At 43.8% G+C, this 15,408-nt stretch overlaps 1 protein-coding gene across 1 annotated transcript in view; it reads right to left on the reverse strand.

Annotated features, from left to right (window-relative positions):
• The window catches only part of Flt1 (fms related receptor tyrosine kinase 1), a 67,085-nt gene that overhangs the window by 20,724 nt on the left and 30,953 nt on the right, over positions 1–15,408 (reverse strand). The gene's annotated exons all lie outside the window — the stretch shown is intronic.

Genomic DNA, 15,408 nt, shown 5'->3' on the forward strand with positions numbered 1-15,408 from the left:
CGGGTTTGGTGTGCCTCCAGGCTTGGAGGGCCTGCCCTGTGTTGATTGGTCAACTGGTGGTTAATGGTCCTTAGGCCCTCCCATGGCGATTGCTATGCTCTGCGCATCATTGCTGTGTACTTTAAGGTAGACAATCTTTATCTACCCCCAAAGTTAAGTAAGTGTCCATGGAAACAAATATTTTGGCGTCATTTATTTAATTTAATTAATTTCTCTCCCAATTTGGTGTTAGCATAGCAAGGCCTTAACTCCTTGGGCTTCAAGTGTTTAATTATCAAAGGAAAGTGGTAACAGTGTTGACTTTTAAAGTCTATGAACTCCCTCTTTTTTAATTTTTAAAATAAGATGTATTTGTTAGTTTATGTGCATGGGTGTTTTGCTTACTTGTGTCTGTGCAACATGTGTGTGCCTATGCCTGTGGAGGCCAGAAGAGGGCATCAGATCCCTGGAACTGGAGTTGTGGATGGTTATGGGCGTTGAGAATTGAACCCAGGTCCTCTGCAAGAGCAGCCAGTGCTCTTAACTACTGAGTCATTTCTTTAGTAATGACTAAAGCTTTGTAAACATTTCATTGTCTTGTACTGTGGTGATATATTATTTATAATTTATTAAAGCTTCAAGATGAAGATCAGAAAAGCAGAGCAGCCTGGCCCTAGCTCTTACCTGTACCTCAGGCTGAAAGGTGATCCTGGCTCCACCAAACCTCAGACTGCTAGGCTCTCCTCAATGTGGCTGGAGAATGCTGAGACTGAATGACAGCTCTGAGACCTTGTTCCTATTTTATGTAACTCCCTAATGCTGGGGATTAAAGGCGTGTGATCCCAGGTGCTGGGATCAAAGGCATGAGCCCTGTTACTCTTCACTCTTGTGTAGGTCAGTGTGACCTTGAACTAACATCGATCCATCTGCCTCTTAATCCTGAGTCCTGGGATTAAAGGTGTGTGCCACCACTGCCTGTTAGAGAACTGACTTTGCCTTCTGAATCCTCAGGCAAGCTTTAATAAATCATAAATAATATATCACCACATGTTGCTCTCACCAGCTGGTCTAGAACTTTTGGTGGACAGAAAGCTTACTGGCCACAATTTAAACATAACTCAGGCAGAAGAACCTGGAGACTCTCAAATGGAGGAGTTTTGAATCCATCTCAAGGATTGAGTGGCAGGTCCTAAGTAACCCAGAGCAGTGATGACTTACATGAAATAAAACAGTAGGGGCTGGAGTGATGGCTCAGTGGTTAAGAGCACTGGCTGCTCTTCCAGAGGACCCGGGTTCAATTCCCAGCACCCACATGGCAGCTCACAACTGTCTTTACCTCCAGTTCCAGAGGACCCCAAGACCCATGGTAAAACACCAATGCACATAAAAATAAAAAAATTAATTTAAAAAAGAATATAGAAAAGTGCGACAGTAGAGCAAATGAGAGAGACAGGCTGGAGAGGGCAGGAGAGCCTCCAGAGGCCTTGAGCTGGGAATGGCTTCAGAAGGTTAATATCTGCTGGCTTAGGCCTTCCACTTCCATTGTATAACCCATAATAGTCTCTTGTTCTGCACTCCCCTGCTTCTGAGTCCCTAGCCTAGCCCAATGCTACATGAAGATGTGGTTAGTGTGTGTGTGTGTGTGTGTGTGTGTGTGTGTGTGTGTGTGTGTGTAGGTGTGTTTCTAAGGATGAAACCTAGCCTCAGGCAACATGAATGTTCTACCACCAAGCCATGCCCCGTCCCCTACTGCCCAGTTTTCATAGTCAGACATACAAGCTAAAGAATATGCACATCTTTTATTACAGCCACAATGTCACTTTGGTAACTAGATTAAATAATTGAATGCCTGTATCTGGCCCATATGACAGAGCTCTTCAAACGTCTAAGCTCAATTCCCACCACCACCACCAAAATCACCTTGCAGTTAAATGAGAAGATTTAAAATAAAAAGGGACAAAGGCTGATCCCTTCTTGGGGGCACTTATGAGGTTTCTATTAACTGGTTTTGTAATCCTCAAGTAATTAGAAATCTTTTTTTTTTTTTTTTTTTTTTTTTTTTTTTTTTTTTTTTGAGACAGGGTTTCTCTGTGGCTTTGGAGGCTGCCCTGGAACTCACTCAGTAGACCAGGCTGATATGGAACTCACAGAGATCCACCTGCTTCTGCCTCCCGAGTGCTGGGACTAATGGTGTGCGCCGACACGCCACCACTGCCTGGCAGAAATCTTTTAACAATCGGGTTCAAAGATGATTATGTGAATGCCACTTTCCCCTTGTTTGCATGATCAATATTCTGAGTCTCAGGCTACAGCATTGGTATCTTGAACTGTTAGTGACTGTCCACCCTTGCCACATCATCAGTGCCTACAGGAGCTCGTGCAATCTGTGTATGCACTCCCACACACTGGATTAGACATGTGCATTCGCACTCACTTGGTTCTCCACTGACCGGAAGAGGCTTCAGGTACCTTTTTTTTTTTTACCCCTCAAAGCGTTGAAAAGAATGAGGAGAGGCTTCCTCAAAGATCTTAAAACTTGTTACATTTCATCTTCAGGAAATGCAAAGAAATATGCTTGAGTAAAGCAAACCTAATCATTTCCCAAGGGAAATGCGGTGGGCTCAGCTCATTTGGGGCCACTGGCCTCCAAACCCCTTCCCCCACTGCTATCCTCACCTCTGAGGACATTTACCAAGACTCAAGCCCTACTGTGGAAACTAGACTTCACAGCTCCTTCCAATGAAAAGGACAGGTTCTGTGGCTTTTTCCCAATTTAAGGGCTATTATTTTTCTCTCTTTGTCATTGAACCATAAAAATAGAATGTCAATGAGGATCTGCCTCTATAACACCACTTGAAAAGAGACTGGGGGGGAGGGGTGCTTGCCCAAGTCTTAAGAATACATCAAGCTCTTGAGGAAGTAGATTGTGCCATGTTTGAAGACACAAAGATAACCACGGTGCTGGGAACAGTCTTGAGGGAGGCGGAAGCCGAACAACAAGAGGAAAGCAGAGCTTGCCCCTGGTTTCCCACAGGAAGCCCACGGCAGCTCCTGCCAGAGAGAGATAAGAAAGCTCCCATGCACTACTCTGGACAAGGCCACTGTCACCAGCTCTGCTCTGTCCTCTGCAGCACTCCAAGCCCCTGTCCTTTCCTAATGAGCATCAGGACTCCAGCCTCTGCTTGCATAAGGCCATACAGGCCATACAGCGTGTCAGCCACAATGAGGCAGAGGTATTTATAACCAACGAAAGGGAAATAATTCTGGGGGCAAGGGTGGGTTTGCCATCTCTGTCCACTGCTCTGGGGCTGGCTGAACAACTTCGTTAGGATTAGAGACCAGTATAAATAAATTAAAAGAAGTCAGCCAATTAGATACTGACATATGGAGCTGGGCCCCACTCACCAAACTGTCTAACTCCAAGCGGGACTGCTCAGAGTTCCTAGTTCCAACGTTCTTCCCTTGACACGCAGTGGGGACTGCCACCCTCGCTGCAGATGACAGAGACCTCTGTGTTTCCCATTGGTTTCTTTGTGGGGATGGGTTTGCACTGCTCCCTCCTGGCTCTCTTATAACCCAAAACAGGAGGCAGGTTGGGCCCACAAAGAACAACGATGCAAGTCAAAGCGCCCATCCTGACCATACTGCCGTTTTTCCCTTCTGGCACATTTCTGAAAATCACACTCAACTCTTTCACCTCATGTACCATGACACCCACAGACTGTCATCATGTACCAGGATCTCACTGTACTCTACGCTCCTTTAAGAAATTAAGTTTATTTATTTATCAATTTCTTTCATTGCTTACTTACTTATTTATTATTGTATGTTTGAGTTTGCACAAGTGCACAGCCACCGAGTACACGTGGAAGTCAGAGGACAACTCCATGGAGTCTGTCCTTTCCTTCCACTTTTCCATGGGCTCCAGGGATGGAACTCGGGTGGTTGGGCCTGTGTGGCAAGTGCCTTTACCCGCTGAGCCATCTTCTCGCCCCCCCCCCCATGCTTCTTTTTGTATAACAAGAATGCCTTCTGCTCTTTATCAATACCATTATGACATTGGGGAGTTTTGCCTTTTTTAAGCTCCCCACCCCCAACATGGTCAGCTTCTTCTCTCATCTCGGTATGCAATTTCATCTTATATATTGCTCACTGAGTTGACAAATTCTACAGCTCCTGAAGTCAAGGCCATCCCCATGACTAGCAAGTATGGTGTAGAGTGTGCACCTCGGAGCATTCCTGTGACTAACAAGTATGAAGAATGGAGAGTGTGCATCCTGTATCACCTGTGCTTTTTCTTTTATGCTGGCTTTGAACAATTTTGAGTTTCAGATTTCCTCAGGCCTCCTGTCTTCTCCTCTCATCTCAAACTTGGGCCTATTCTTCCCTTTCTTTGGAGGGTGGAGTGGTGCATCTGGTGGAATCAGAAGGGGGATGCTGTGTGGGCTTAGCCACTGATGAAGTGGTCCTTTCATTTGAGAAGGTGAGCACCAGGCTCAGGACTGAGCAAAGCTGACAGAAGTTCACCTTGTTTTAATAGGACTCCAGTACTTTAGAGGGCACCCCTATGGCGGGATTAGAGGGGGCAGTTCTGGGCTGAGTACCCCAACACCTACCAAATGCCTACATTAAGCCTGAATCATTGCCCAAGTGTATTAAATATATATTTAAATTTTAATCAAGGAAGAAAAATCAAGACTAGAAAATTCTACAAAGCCCCAAATCAAATGTTCTCCATTTCTTTGATTCTGTTCTGGAGAGTGATATAAGAGGATGGGCATGGGCTGAACTCATCTGTTTAATTTCAGTGAGATTTCATCGCTGGTGCTAACCATGGCTACACTCTGTAAAAAGCAGAATCATTACAAGTCAGGGAACAAAAGGGCAGTGGAGCAACAAAGAGAAAATGGAAGCTGCAAAATATCTTTAAAACAAAACAAAATAAAAACCAGGGAGGAAAAGAAAAACTTGCTTGGAGGTGGGCCAGAAGGGTCAGGCTGGTTGAAGTCTCGCCATCATGGCCTCCGTCCTGCAAGAGGGCCTGATGTAAACATCTCACTGCTACTGCGGGTGTTGTGTCAAAACACTGGTGATAACGAGTCCAAAGCAACAGATTGATAGACTCTGCCAGTGCTCTTCCCCCCTCCTCACGTTCTCTCAAAACAAATTAAACGATATGGGGAGAGGATGCTGACAGAAGAGGCGTGGGGCTGGAAGGTGTGTTTAGACAAAATGGTTCCTGCTCCCTCTGCTCAGGAAGAGAGCCTGGGCCTTCAGGGTGGTCATGGGGTCAGGCCAAGGGGACTCTGGAGGAGTGACTTTATTGGGAGACCTTGTGACGCCTTAGAGGCCATACTGAAAATTACTTCTTATTTCAATGAGGGGGTGGAGCAGTGAAGAGTTTTGGGGACTGTAGGTAAGCTTTGGGTCAGCTCCTTGGACAATGGTGGAGGGGATCCAGAGCCCTGGGCCACCCCCTGTTTAGATAAGAGCTTTTCCGTGAGTGCCTTGGCTTGGCTGGCTTCCTGCTCTAGAGGCCCCGTGGTCCATTCACACTCAGGCCTGTCCTCAAGCCTCTGCCTCCTGCTCCTCATGCTGGCCTCTGCACCCAGCTATAGTGTGAGCTCCGACAGCTCCCACCCCAACTCCCAGGGTCTTCCAGAGTTTTACACCAAGATCAGGGCTCCTCAGCCTAACACCTGGGTGGACCTGGAGACCAAAAGTGTTACACCCAGATAGGAACCTCAGTGAAAACATTTATTTTGTTCATTCATTTTTTTTCCTCTCAGTGAAGGACTGTTTGGCCAGCCGAGGAAGGGTGACTTTAATAACGAGATCTTTAAGGAAATGTTAGGTGTGGCTACCAATAATATCCTTTAACACACTCAGGAAGGACACGTAAGAGGCTGGTTCAATCGCTCAGTGATGAACATGTCAGACTGTCATTGTGGTTTGTTCTTGCAGAAAGGAAGACAGCTTACTTGCTAAACAGTAGGGCATGGAGTCATGGTTTAGCCCGGGTGGGGGTGGGTGGCTTTTTAGCTCATTCCCTCGGGTAAGCAGATGTCTGACTACAGGAATGATGGTCACAGAAAAATCGTAAGGACTGTGGATCCTTTTGCTTTCCTAAACAACTTCAAAATTTTGTCTTTGGATCACAGATGACAAAAATCATTTGTAACAAATTCTGCTTGGTGTTCTGTCATTGACCAACACTGAGCGATGTTATGATGACCAGCCCTGAGGTCCTCACTGTGACAGAAACATGGATATGCAGTCTACCTGCTGTGCCCCAGAGAGCCCAAGAAAAGTCCCTTTCTTAGATCCTTTTTTATCTTCTCTCTCTCTCTCTCTCTCTCTCTCTCTCTCTCTCTCTCTCTCTCTCTCTCTCCATCTGAACCACCTCTGGTTCTGTGGCAATGTGGTTGTTCACCTTGTGAATTGCAGCAAGTCAGCCCCATGCAACCATAGCTCACTAGTTTAGGTATTAAAAAGCAAATGGAAGAACTGAAAGATGACCCTTTGACATCAGCAAGCATCAAACTGCTACTGAATGAGTTAATTTAGACAACCGGCTGAGCATCATGCCAGCACACAGGAAGCAGACTGGCATATCCCTTATCATCTGGTTGCACTGAGAGCTACAGAGGAGCAGATGCTGTCTTACTAATCATTCTGAGCTGACTGCCCAGAGCGTCCACGTGGGCTCATCAGTGAGGAGACTGAGTCCCCACAAGGATGGCCTATCTGGATGTGGTGCCCAACTGCCATAGGTCACTGACCTCAAATGTGCTGAAAAGAGAGGTACTAGTGACCATCAAATGACCTCAAACCACCTCTTAAATTAATCACTATGTCACACCATCAGTGTCCATCCACTCAGAGTGACACTATTAGTGACGACAGGATCTGATAGGGACCAGGATGAAGTCAGCTTGGCAGAATCAGTGCCTGACAAAGTGACATTCCTGGACAGTCTCAGTGCAGACAGGGGTGCTGACATGGGAAAGAGGCATCTTCTAGTTTAGTGAAAACCAGGAGATGGACCACTGGCGCTCTTCTCCAGCCTGCAAGGGTGGGTAGAAGTCCTGGGTCATAGTCACGGCAGCATTTTAATTCAAACTACTTCCCGCCCCCTTCCTCATGCACATTCCCCTTCCTTGTCTCTTGGAAGAAGCAGATGGTTTTTGCTTCCTGCTTTTATTGAAGGGTGGCTGTGTCTATCAAAGAGACAAGTCACATTTATGGAAAAATAGCAGAATACATTAGAGACCATAAAAGCAAAAAACACCAAGAGCTGAGAAGAGGGCTCAGCGAGCATTTCATGGCTGAGGAAGAACTGGCTACTGTAGATACGGCTGCTGTAACCCTCCAACCCAAATAACTGAGGCAACATGTCATTTCTGGTCCTGTTTCTTTGGAGTAAGCTGTCAGAGATTTGTTGAAAGACAAAAGCATGCTCCTTGGGAGAGAACATTTGCCAAACGGCAGGGATCGTCTTGCGAGATGGTTGATGATCAGTATGCACAGGCTCTCATCGGGTGTGGTTTGGCAGTGAGCCACCCCAGAGTTGCCTAAAGGGCACCCTAAACGATCTAGGCAACTTCCACCAAAGAAGCTCAGCATATGCGATATGCTAGCCACAGGGCTGAGTGCGTCGGATACATTGTTCCTCTTAACCCTCCATAATCTGCCCATGTCAATGCCAACTCCATGGCACAATGAGGAAACACAGACTCAGAGCGATAGAGGATCCCATGGCTGAGAGACGGCAGTGGGTGGCAAAGCCAGATCTTAGGTTACACAGTTTATGTCCTTAAATAAATATGTCCTTAAATGTCCTTAGGTCACATAGCCTTTCTGCATCCTAACACCTTGGACAATGGCCTAGATGGCCACTCCTCTAAGCCACCATACTAGCCATTAGCCATCCACCACTGACCCATTTTGTTCAGCCTGATAATAAACACAGACCATGGGGACCCAATGCAGTTCTGGGATGGAAATAATAAAGGAGTGGAAACAGGGGCATGGCCTGTGGGGGGCTAAGTGCTTGCTGAATCCTGGTCCAGAACATTCATCCTGAACAGTAAATGAGTAAACGGAGCTTTTCTGTCACAAATCAATTGCCACTGCACAGTGAGAAAGTCACAGAGGGTCACTGTCACGAGGGAAAAGTAGACAATAAATAGATTCATTAACTCTCTGTCTCACTATTCCCGAGTTCACCCCTCAGCTTCGTTTCATTCAGACCTGCTGTTCACACTGGCTCACACACCTTTCCTTTTATTCTACAATCTGAAAATACCTGAGAAACAAACTCTGAGCTTCAGGCTCATTATGGAAAAACCAGAGAAATCGTAACTCCCATAGAGAATGGCTATGTAGACTAGAGAGAATGTATATAAAAGAGATGGACACACCAGTCAAATCTATGAGATCTGCTACAACGCAGCAGACCATTGTCTTAAGGACCAAATAAGGGGAATGTGAAGAAGCAAGGACCGGGAGTAGGTGTGCACTGTCAGGTACCACTGAGGCTACAGTCCACATCCTCCCATGCCTCCCATCTCCATTCACCAGGCTCTGTTTTTGTGCTAAAGGGGCACTGAGTTATATTCAAACTGCCTATTAAGTTCGTATTCCAACAAACAATTCCACAAGGTCAACGGTTACAGAGCTAAAGCATTCTCATCCAAGCACAGGTCTACGGTCCAGTCTATCATCCACCAGCTAAGGGTCATCCGTATCCAGATCACAATAAAAATGCTCACCCCATATTTAAAAGTCTTTCTCTACATGGACAAGGATAACCCGAAAGGCTCAGCCCATCTTCTTGAGGCATTTTCTTAAATTGTGTGTCACTGTCTTTTGCTACCATGAATCCTGGGAAACAATGTCCACCCCAGCTGAAAAGGCCACAATAAAACCCATGCAGCATGGACTTCCTAGGACACAGCCTTCTGGCTTAATTTAAAACACATAATGAAATGTTTGATAGCAATTACAGGAGACAGTTAATTCATTAGAAACAATCACTTGTTGGGTTCCCTGCAGTAGTATCAACAGTGGGAAAAGAGAAATGTTATGAAGCATGGGCAAGTGGAAAGGCGCATTTGTCTGGAAGATAAAGCAGCACTTCTCAGGACTGTGAATGAAATATTAATAAGGGCTGTTGTCTGAACACTCACATTGGGCAGTATGTGCTTCCTCATCCCACAATTATCCCAGAGAACATAAGAAGTGTCTCATTAGTAAGTGAGCATTCACTCCTGGCTAGTGATAAAAGTTTCCTGTATAAGACGGCCAGTCTTTTTTCGGCTTAGTTTGCTCTCACATGTCCTGCTGAAGTGCTCTGGGCAAGTGGTCTTCTTGAGTCCTCATTTGGGCTCTAAGGTTTGTTTGTGGCCAGTTAAAATTCCCACTGTGTGTCTGGTTCGAGCCTGCATGCCTAGACACGCCTGGCAAAGAGTGTATGTCAGACACTTGGGTGTAAGACTTCAGATTATTTAAGTAGAATGTGGTAGATACTAAAAGAGGAGGGGGGTGATTATATTTACAAAGATGCAGCCTTCTTAAATGACCACTTCCCTCAGACATCTGACCTACATTTTGCCCCCGGGGCATGCAGACTCTTTCCATTTAATTATGAAAACTCTCCTGAAGAAAGAAAGCAGAATAGAGGACCTTAAATGGTGACAGCATAAAAATAATAGACATTCTTGCCAGCCATCGACTCAATTGGGTCCTTGAGGACATGTCTAATTAACTACCAGCAACAATTGTTTTGTTTGTGTCTTGTTCACTCTGCATACCCCACCAATGCCCAAATTACGATTCTCCAGAACGAGATGAGCTATCCCTGACACATCCCTAATAATGCAGGCTCTCTTTGCTTGCTGATGTGCAAATATAAACAATAGAGAAATGCAATTAGGACGGCCCTTCTCAGAGGCTCGTCTTTCCCTGATTTTGTAGGCCACCCCTCCTCCCACAGGCGCAAAGAGCCAACAGCACTTAGTCCTGAACCGGTGAACTTGTTCTAGATGTGCACCCCCCAAACCCTTCTATTCAATATTTCAGAGATGGATGTCAAAGTGTCATTGCGTGGCAGGGAATATTTTTTTTCCTACTTGTCTTCTAAAATATATAATTAGTTTAGACTCCATATGTGACCTACTTAAGAGTTTTAGAAACAGTGATTTTTTTTTTTTTAAGGTCCATCACAGATCAATTGAGTTTTTCTTAGAAAACCCACCAGCATAGTTAAGAAAGTCATAAAAGTAACTCTACCCCCGAAGCCTTCTACAAGCTAAGACTTCACTGTCTTTCCCTCCCAGTGGGCTCAGGGGAAAAAGAACAAATAAATCAGAAAAAAATTTTAGAGCCAGATGGACAGGGGTGATGTCTCTGCTGGGCCATGGTCCAGGGAAGATGTGGGATGGCATCAGTGGTGGAGGATAGCTACACATTCATATTCTCTCTCTCTCTCTCTCTCTCTCTCTCTCTCTCTCTCTCTGTGTGTGTGTGTGTGTGTGTGTGTGTATTGCTGACATAGAATTTAGGGTTTCATGCATGCTAGGCAAGTACTCTAGCATTGAGCGCTGCCTTTTTTTTTTTTTTTTAACTTGGTAATTATTTGTGTTTAAATCACAGAGCCAATTGTACTTGGCAGAATATTACCTACATAAGCACCCAGCTTTTATCAGTTAAAAGGTTGTTCATTTGTCAGCTGGGTGCTTATGTAGGTAATATTATTGGCTAAGTTAATTCATAATTTATGCATGCAAGATTCATGCATATCATCTGGGATGTTATTTCGTGGCTTTTTGAAAGGAGAACATGTGATTTAAAGGGAGGGTTTTTTTTTTTTTTTTTTTTTTTTTTTTTTTTGAGCTCCTCCATTCCTGGGAATGAGAGGAAAGGGGAGACTAGGAACTGCCATTCACAGAGGGGAAGTTGCTCAAATTAACTAACTGGCCAGGGTCCCACAGAGGTCAGGGGCAGTGCCAAGAATAGACCCCATTTCCTTGATTGCTAGCTCTCTAGCTCCATAATAGTACATAATAGATATTCTGCAGGTACACACATAAGCAACCACCAAGCTGGATCCTACACAATCAAATGACAAGTGATGTTTAACATGACCAGTAGCTACTACATATTAATGTATGAGATGCTTGATATTGCACATTTGTGTTGAAGACCAATGATGTGCAAAAATCAATCTATGTGACACAGAAAATATTAATGCAATTCCTCCAATGGGCCATCACTGCTTTTCTTTTTTAAGACAGGATCTTATTATATAGGCCTGGCTGGGCTGGAATTTATTATATAGGCTAGCTTCAAACTCACAGAGATCCACCTGCCTCTGCCTCTCAAGTGCTGGGATTAAAGTTGTGCGCCACCACAGCCAGCACAGTTGATTCTTAAAAATGACATTTTTGCAAAGAAGTCAATACTGTCTAACATTTTCTCTATTGCAGAGACTAAATTAGTATGCTTCGTGACTGTATCTGTTATAAATGATCAATGTCATTTATTACTCTGAATTTAAAACTGTGACCATTAGATGGTGTCCTAGTTTGCTTTCTTATTGCTGTGATAAAATACTGACCAGAAGCAACTTGTGGGCAGGGCAGGAGAAGGATTTACCTGTCTTACAAGTTAAAGTCTATCATCCAGGGAAGTCAAGGCAGGAACTGAAGCAGAGACCATGGAGGAATGCTGCTATGGACTTGCTTCCTCTGGCTTGCTCAGCTACATGACATTGCCCACAGTTGGCTGGATCTCCTCATGTTAATCAGTAATGAAGAAAATGTTCCACAGTCATGCCCATGGGCCAACCTGATGGAGGTAACTACTCAGCCAAGATTCCCCCTCCCTGGGGGTGTTTAGGTTTGTGACAAGCTGGCAAAAACTATGGGAGATGGGAACAGAGAATTAAAGTAGCTTGTGCCCTATAGTAAAGACCCAGACATACTTTAAAAGCAAAAACTTGAGCTTTTAAAAAGAAGAAAACACACCTAAAACAACCATGTTGCTCTGGCTACTGGTGGGGCAGATGAGCTAAGCTGGCAGAAAGTACAAGCCAGAATGACCTAGATGAAGCCCACTCCCTACCTTGTGCCTGTGGGGTAAGATGAAATGAGCTCAAACATCATAGTCAGTTACCCGAAGGTCTCGTGAAACACACACAAACAAGAGCAGCCTTTGAACATCTGGATTCTTCCTGAGAAAACAGAGCTGATGACTGGGGGCACAGATAGACAATGCCCAAACTCCTCTCCTCATCCTCTCTTGGGAACCCCATATCCCCCGGGACAGGACGGACTCCTTGCTGCCAGTCTGTCACTTGTCAACAGAGACGGGCCTCTTTACCCTGCACAGTCTTCTGTGAAGTCTCCCATGTGAGTGTGTGCACCAGTGCTGCAGGGGCAGAGCTCATCGGGGATCCGCCATTAAAAACAATGTCTATGGCTGGACAGGTGGCTCAGTGGTTAAGAGCACTGGTTGTTCTTGCAGAAGACCTGGGTTCAGTTTCCAGCACATACGTAATGGCTCACAAACATCTGTAACTCAGGTTCCAGGAGATCGAATGCCCTCTTTGGGCCTCTCCAGGCACCGCATGTACCTGTTGCATATACATGCAAGCATACAAAGGTTCATATATTATATTTTTAATCTTTAAAATTAAGTAAGAGTTATCACCTGGCCCAAGAGGATTAATCCTATTTTATTCTTAAAAATCAAGGGCCAAGTGAATTCCAGGAACTGAGCATGGAACTACGGAGGAGGCAGCTGGTTCACCAGCCTGTCCTGTCCCACCCCAACGTTATCATCCTTGCAGGGCAGGGCAGCGCAGGGCAGGGCAGGGCAGGGCAGGGCAGGGCAGGGCAGGGGAAGGCAGGGCAGAACCACTTCCTGCCAGGGTGGGAAAGGATGAATGGGATGGTCACTGAGTGGGGAGTTGCATCATGTTTCCAGCCCTCCTCTCTGGTCTTCCTTTTACTTTTAACTCTTCTTCGTTCCTTAATTTTTCTTCTTCTGACTCTCCTGCTTCCCCCAGACTTACTAGATTTCTATTTTTAAAGCGAAGTTGCCTCTAACTTCCCATCATCTCTATTCACTTTTCAGAAATAGTCATGAACAAATCTCATGTTGTGAAATTGGCTGATGTAGGCAAACATTTTCCCTCCATGTCCCTTAGAAGTGTACTGGTCTTCGAGAAATGTGGTCCTCAATATGCTTTTAAGAGCCTAGTCTCAAATTTCTCTGTCACTGTGGGCTTTCCCCAGACATGTTACCTTTGCCTGTATGTTTAATCATCTTTATTTAATGTTAACAGGTGATGTGTGAAGTGTACCCAACATTTAATGCTCTCATGGAAGCTTCCTAGGTAGATGCTAGGCTAACACGGAAGAGGGTTAGCAAGTATCTAGAAGTCTCTACTGGTTGCTAAAGAAAACTAGTCCCCAAACCCTTCTTCACTCAGTGCTGACAATTTACTTCAATTGTGTGTGTGTTGGGGCGTGGTTTTTAGAGACAGGGTTTCTCTGTAGCTGTAGAGCCTGTCCTGGAACTCGCTCAGTAGACCAGGCTAGCCTCAAACTCACAGAAACCTACCTGCCTCTGCCTCCCAAGTGCTCGAGCTAAAGGCGTGCACAACCACCACCCAGCCAGACAATTTGCTTCAACTCTATTAAACATTCACAAGAAATTGTCTCCTTCTTTGACCACCTTTCCATACAAATACATAGGAAAGGGACATGAGAAACATTCAGTTACTTCTTCTTGCTCATTAGTTATACAAGTTTAAATAATAGCCTCACTTTATTCTTATGTTTTGTTAAGCTGATGTATGAAATCCTATAAACTAGACATTTTATGGGGAGCTGTGTGAAACTTTCATATGCATTAAATTGCAGAATGTTTAAATCAGGTTAAACATAGCTGGAACATTTATCTTTTTCTTTTTTTATGGTGGCAAGAACACTGAGTATCCTTTCGTAAATCCTTTTGAGTTATAGAACATATAATTGTTATTTATAGCTATCCTGCTGTGTAATAGCCCACCAGGGCATCTTACTAATGCTTTGCAAGAATGAATTATAGGGGAAACAAAAACCACAGTGTTACTCAGTTGAAATGGAGTTCATTTGCATAAAGCATTTTACCACATATTTTTAAGAAATTTCTAGCTGCATTGTACTTCCGAAGTTTTAAATTATTTGTCAGACTCCAGGAAATGTTGAAATTTGAGTGGTGTGAATCTCTCTTTGTATTAATTTGGATATATTAAGTGGTTGGTCATGGAAAACCAATGAATAATGTTGGGATACCAAAATAAACTACTGCTTGAGCTGTGGCCATAAACAGATATGCCCTTGAATAAGAGTCTCAAAGGTAAGCACTAATAATTATTCGGCACATATATAGTTATTACATTTAAAAGAATTCTAAAATGTTAGGCATATTTATAATCAAAGATCATGGGTAAATACTACCATGCAAATATGTAACTCAAAAGAGGCATAAGAGAATACCCTGAATCATGATTCATGCCACCAATGAAAGTTCCTATCTACCAATGAATCTAAGTTAATCAAAGATATATACAAATTTACACAAAGACACTTGTAAATTTTTAGTAATGACCAAGGGCTTCATTTGGGTATAAATCTAGCTTTTCCCTCCCAATATAGTGGAATGAAGTTGTTCTGTTATTTTTAGTGTGTCAAAGTCTCATTGGTGACTCTGAATACGTCTTACCCAGCCACCAAGCACCAAGTCTCAGGCAGGTACTCCATTAGTACCCTCTGACCAAAGAACAAAAGCTGCTCACAGGTATATACAATTTCTGCAGATAATTTCAAACAACACCATATTAAAAAAAGAACCATTATGGAGAAGAGTCAAACCATCCATGTTTGATCTATCTCATGTATTATTAAATTAAATTAAAAAATAATAAAATGACTTTAACAGAATAATTCCAATAGTCAACAAATATTTAAGGTGACACTTCTGAGTCTTGAAGGATGTTTTTACTAAAAGACGTAAGACATCTTTCCTTGGTGAGCATCCTCCACAGAAGGGGAGAAAGACCCCACACACCACAGAGACATAAAAAGGGAGGTTGGTGTTCACCTGAGTCCCCCCCCCCCCAGTCATATGTCATTAGTGTCATTCAACCCCAAACTCATAATATGGTGTCCCGTCCCTCATAACTGAATTTTTCTAACATGGTTACTGTTAAAATTCAGTAAGACTAGAGTTGACATTTTAGATTTGCTGTTATTGAAACAAAAATTTGAATACCTATAAAAGGCTATGCCATTTCATTAAAAAATGGAACTCTAAACTTTTATCCTAAATGACAAGTTTTAACTGTTTCATTTATTTGTATGGTAGTACAAAATTCTT

Source organism: Cricetulus griseus, chromosome 4, assembly GCF_003668045.3.
Source record: "Cricetulus griseus strain 17A/GY chromosome 4, alternate assembly CriGri-PICRH-1.0, whole genome shotgun sequence".
Taxonomy (NCBI): domain Eukaryota; kingdom Metazoa; phylum Chordata; class Mammalia; order Rodentia; family Cricetidae; genus Cricetulus; species Cricetulus griseus.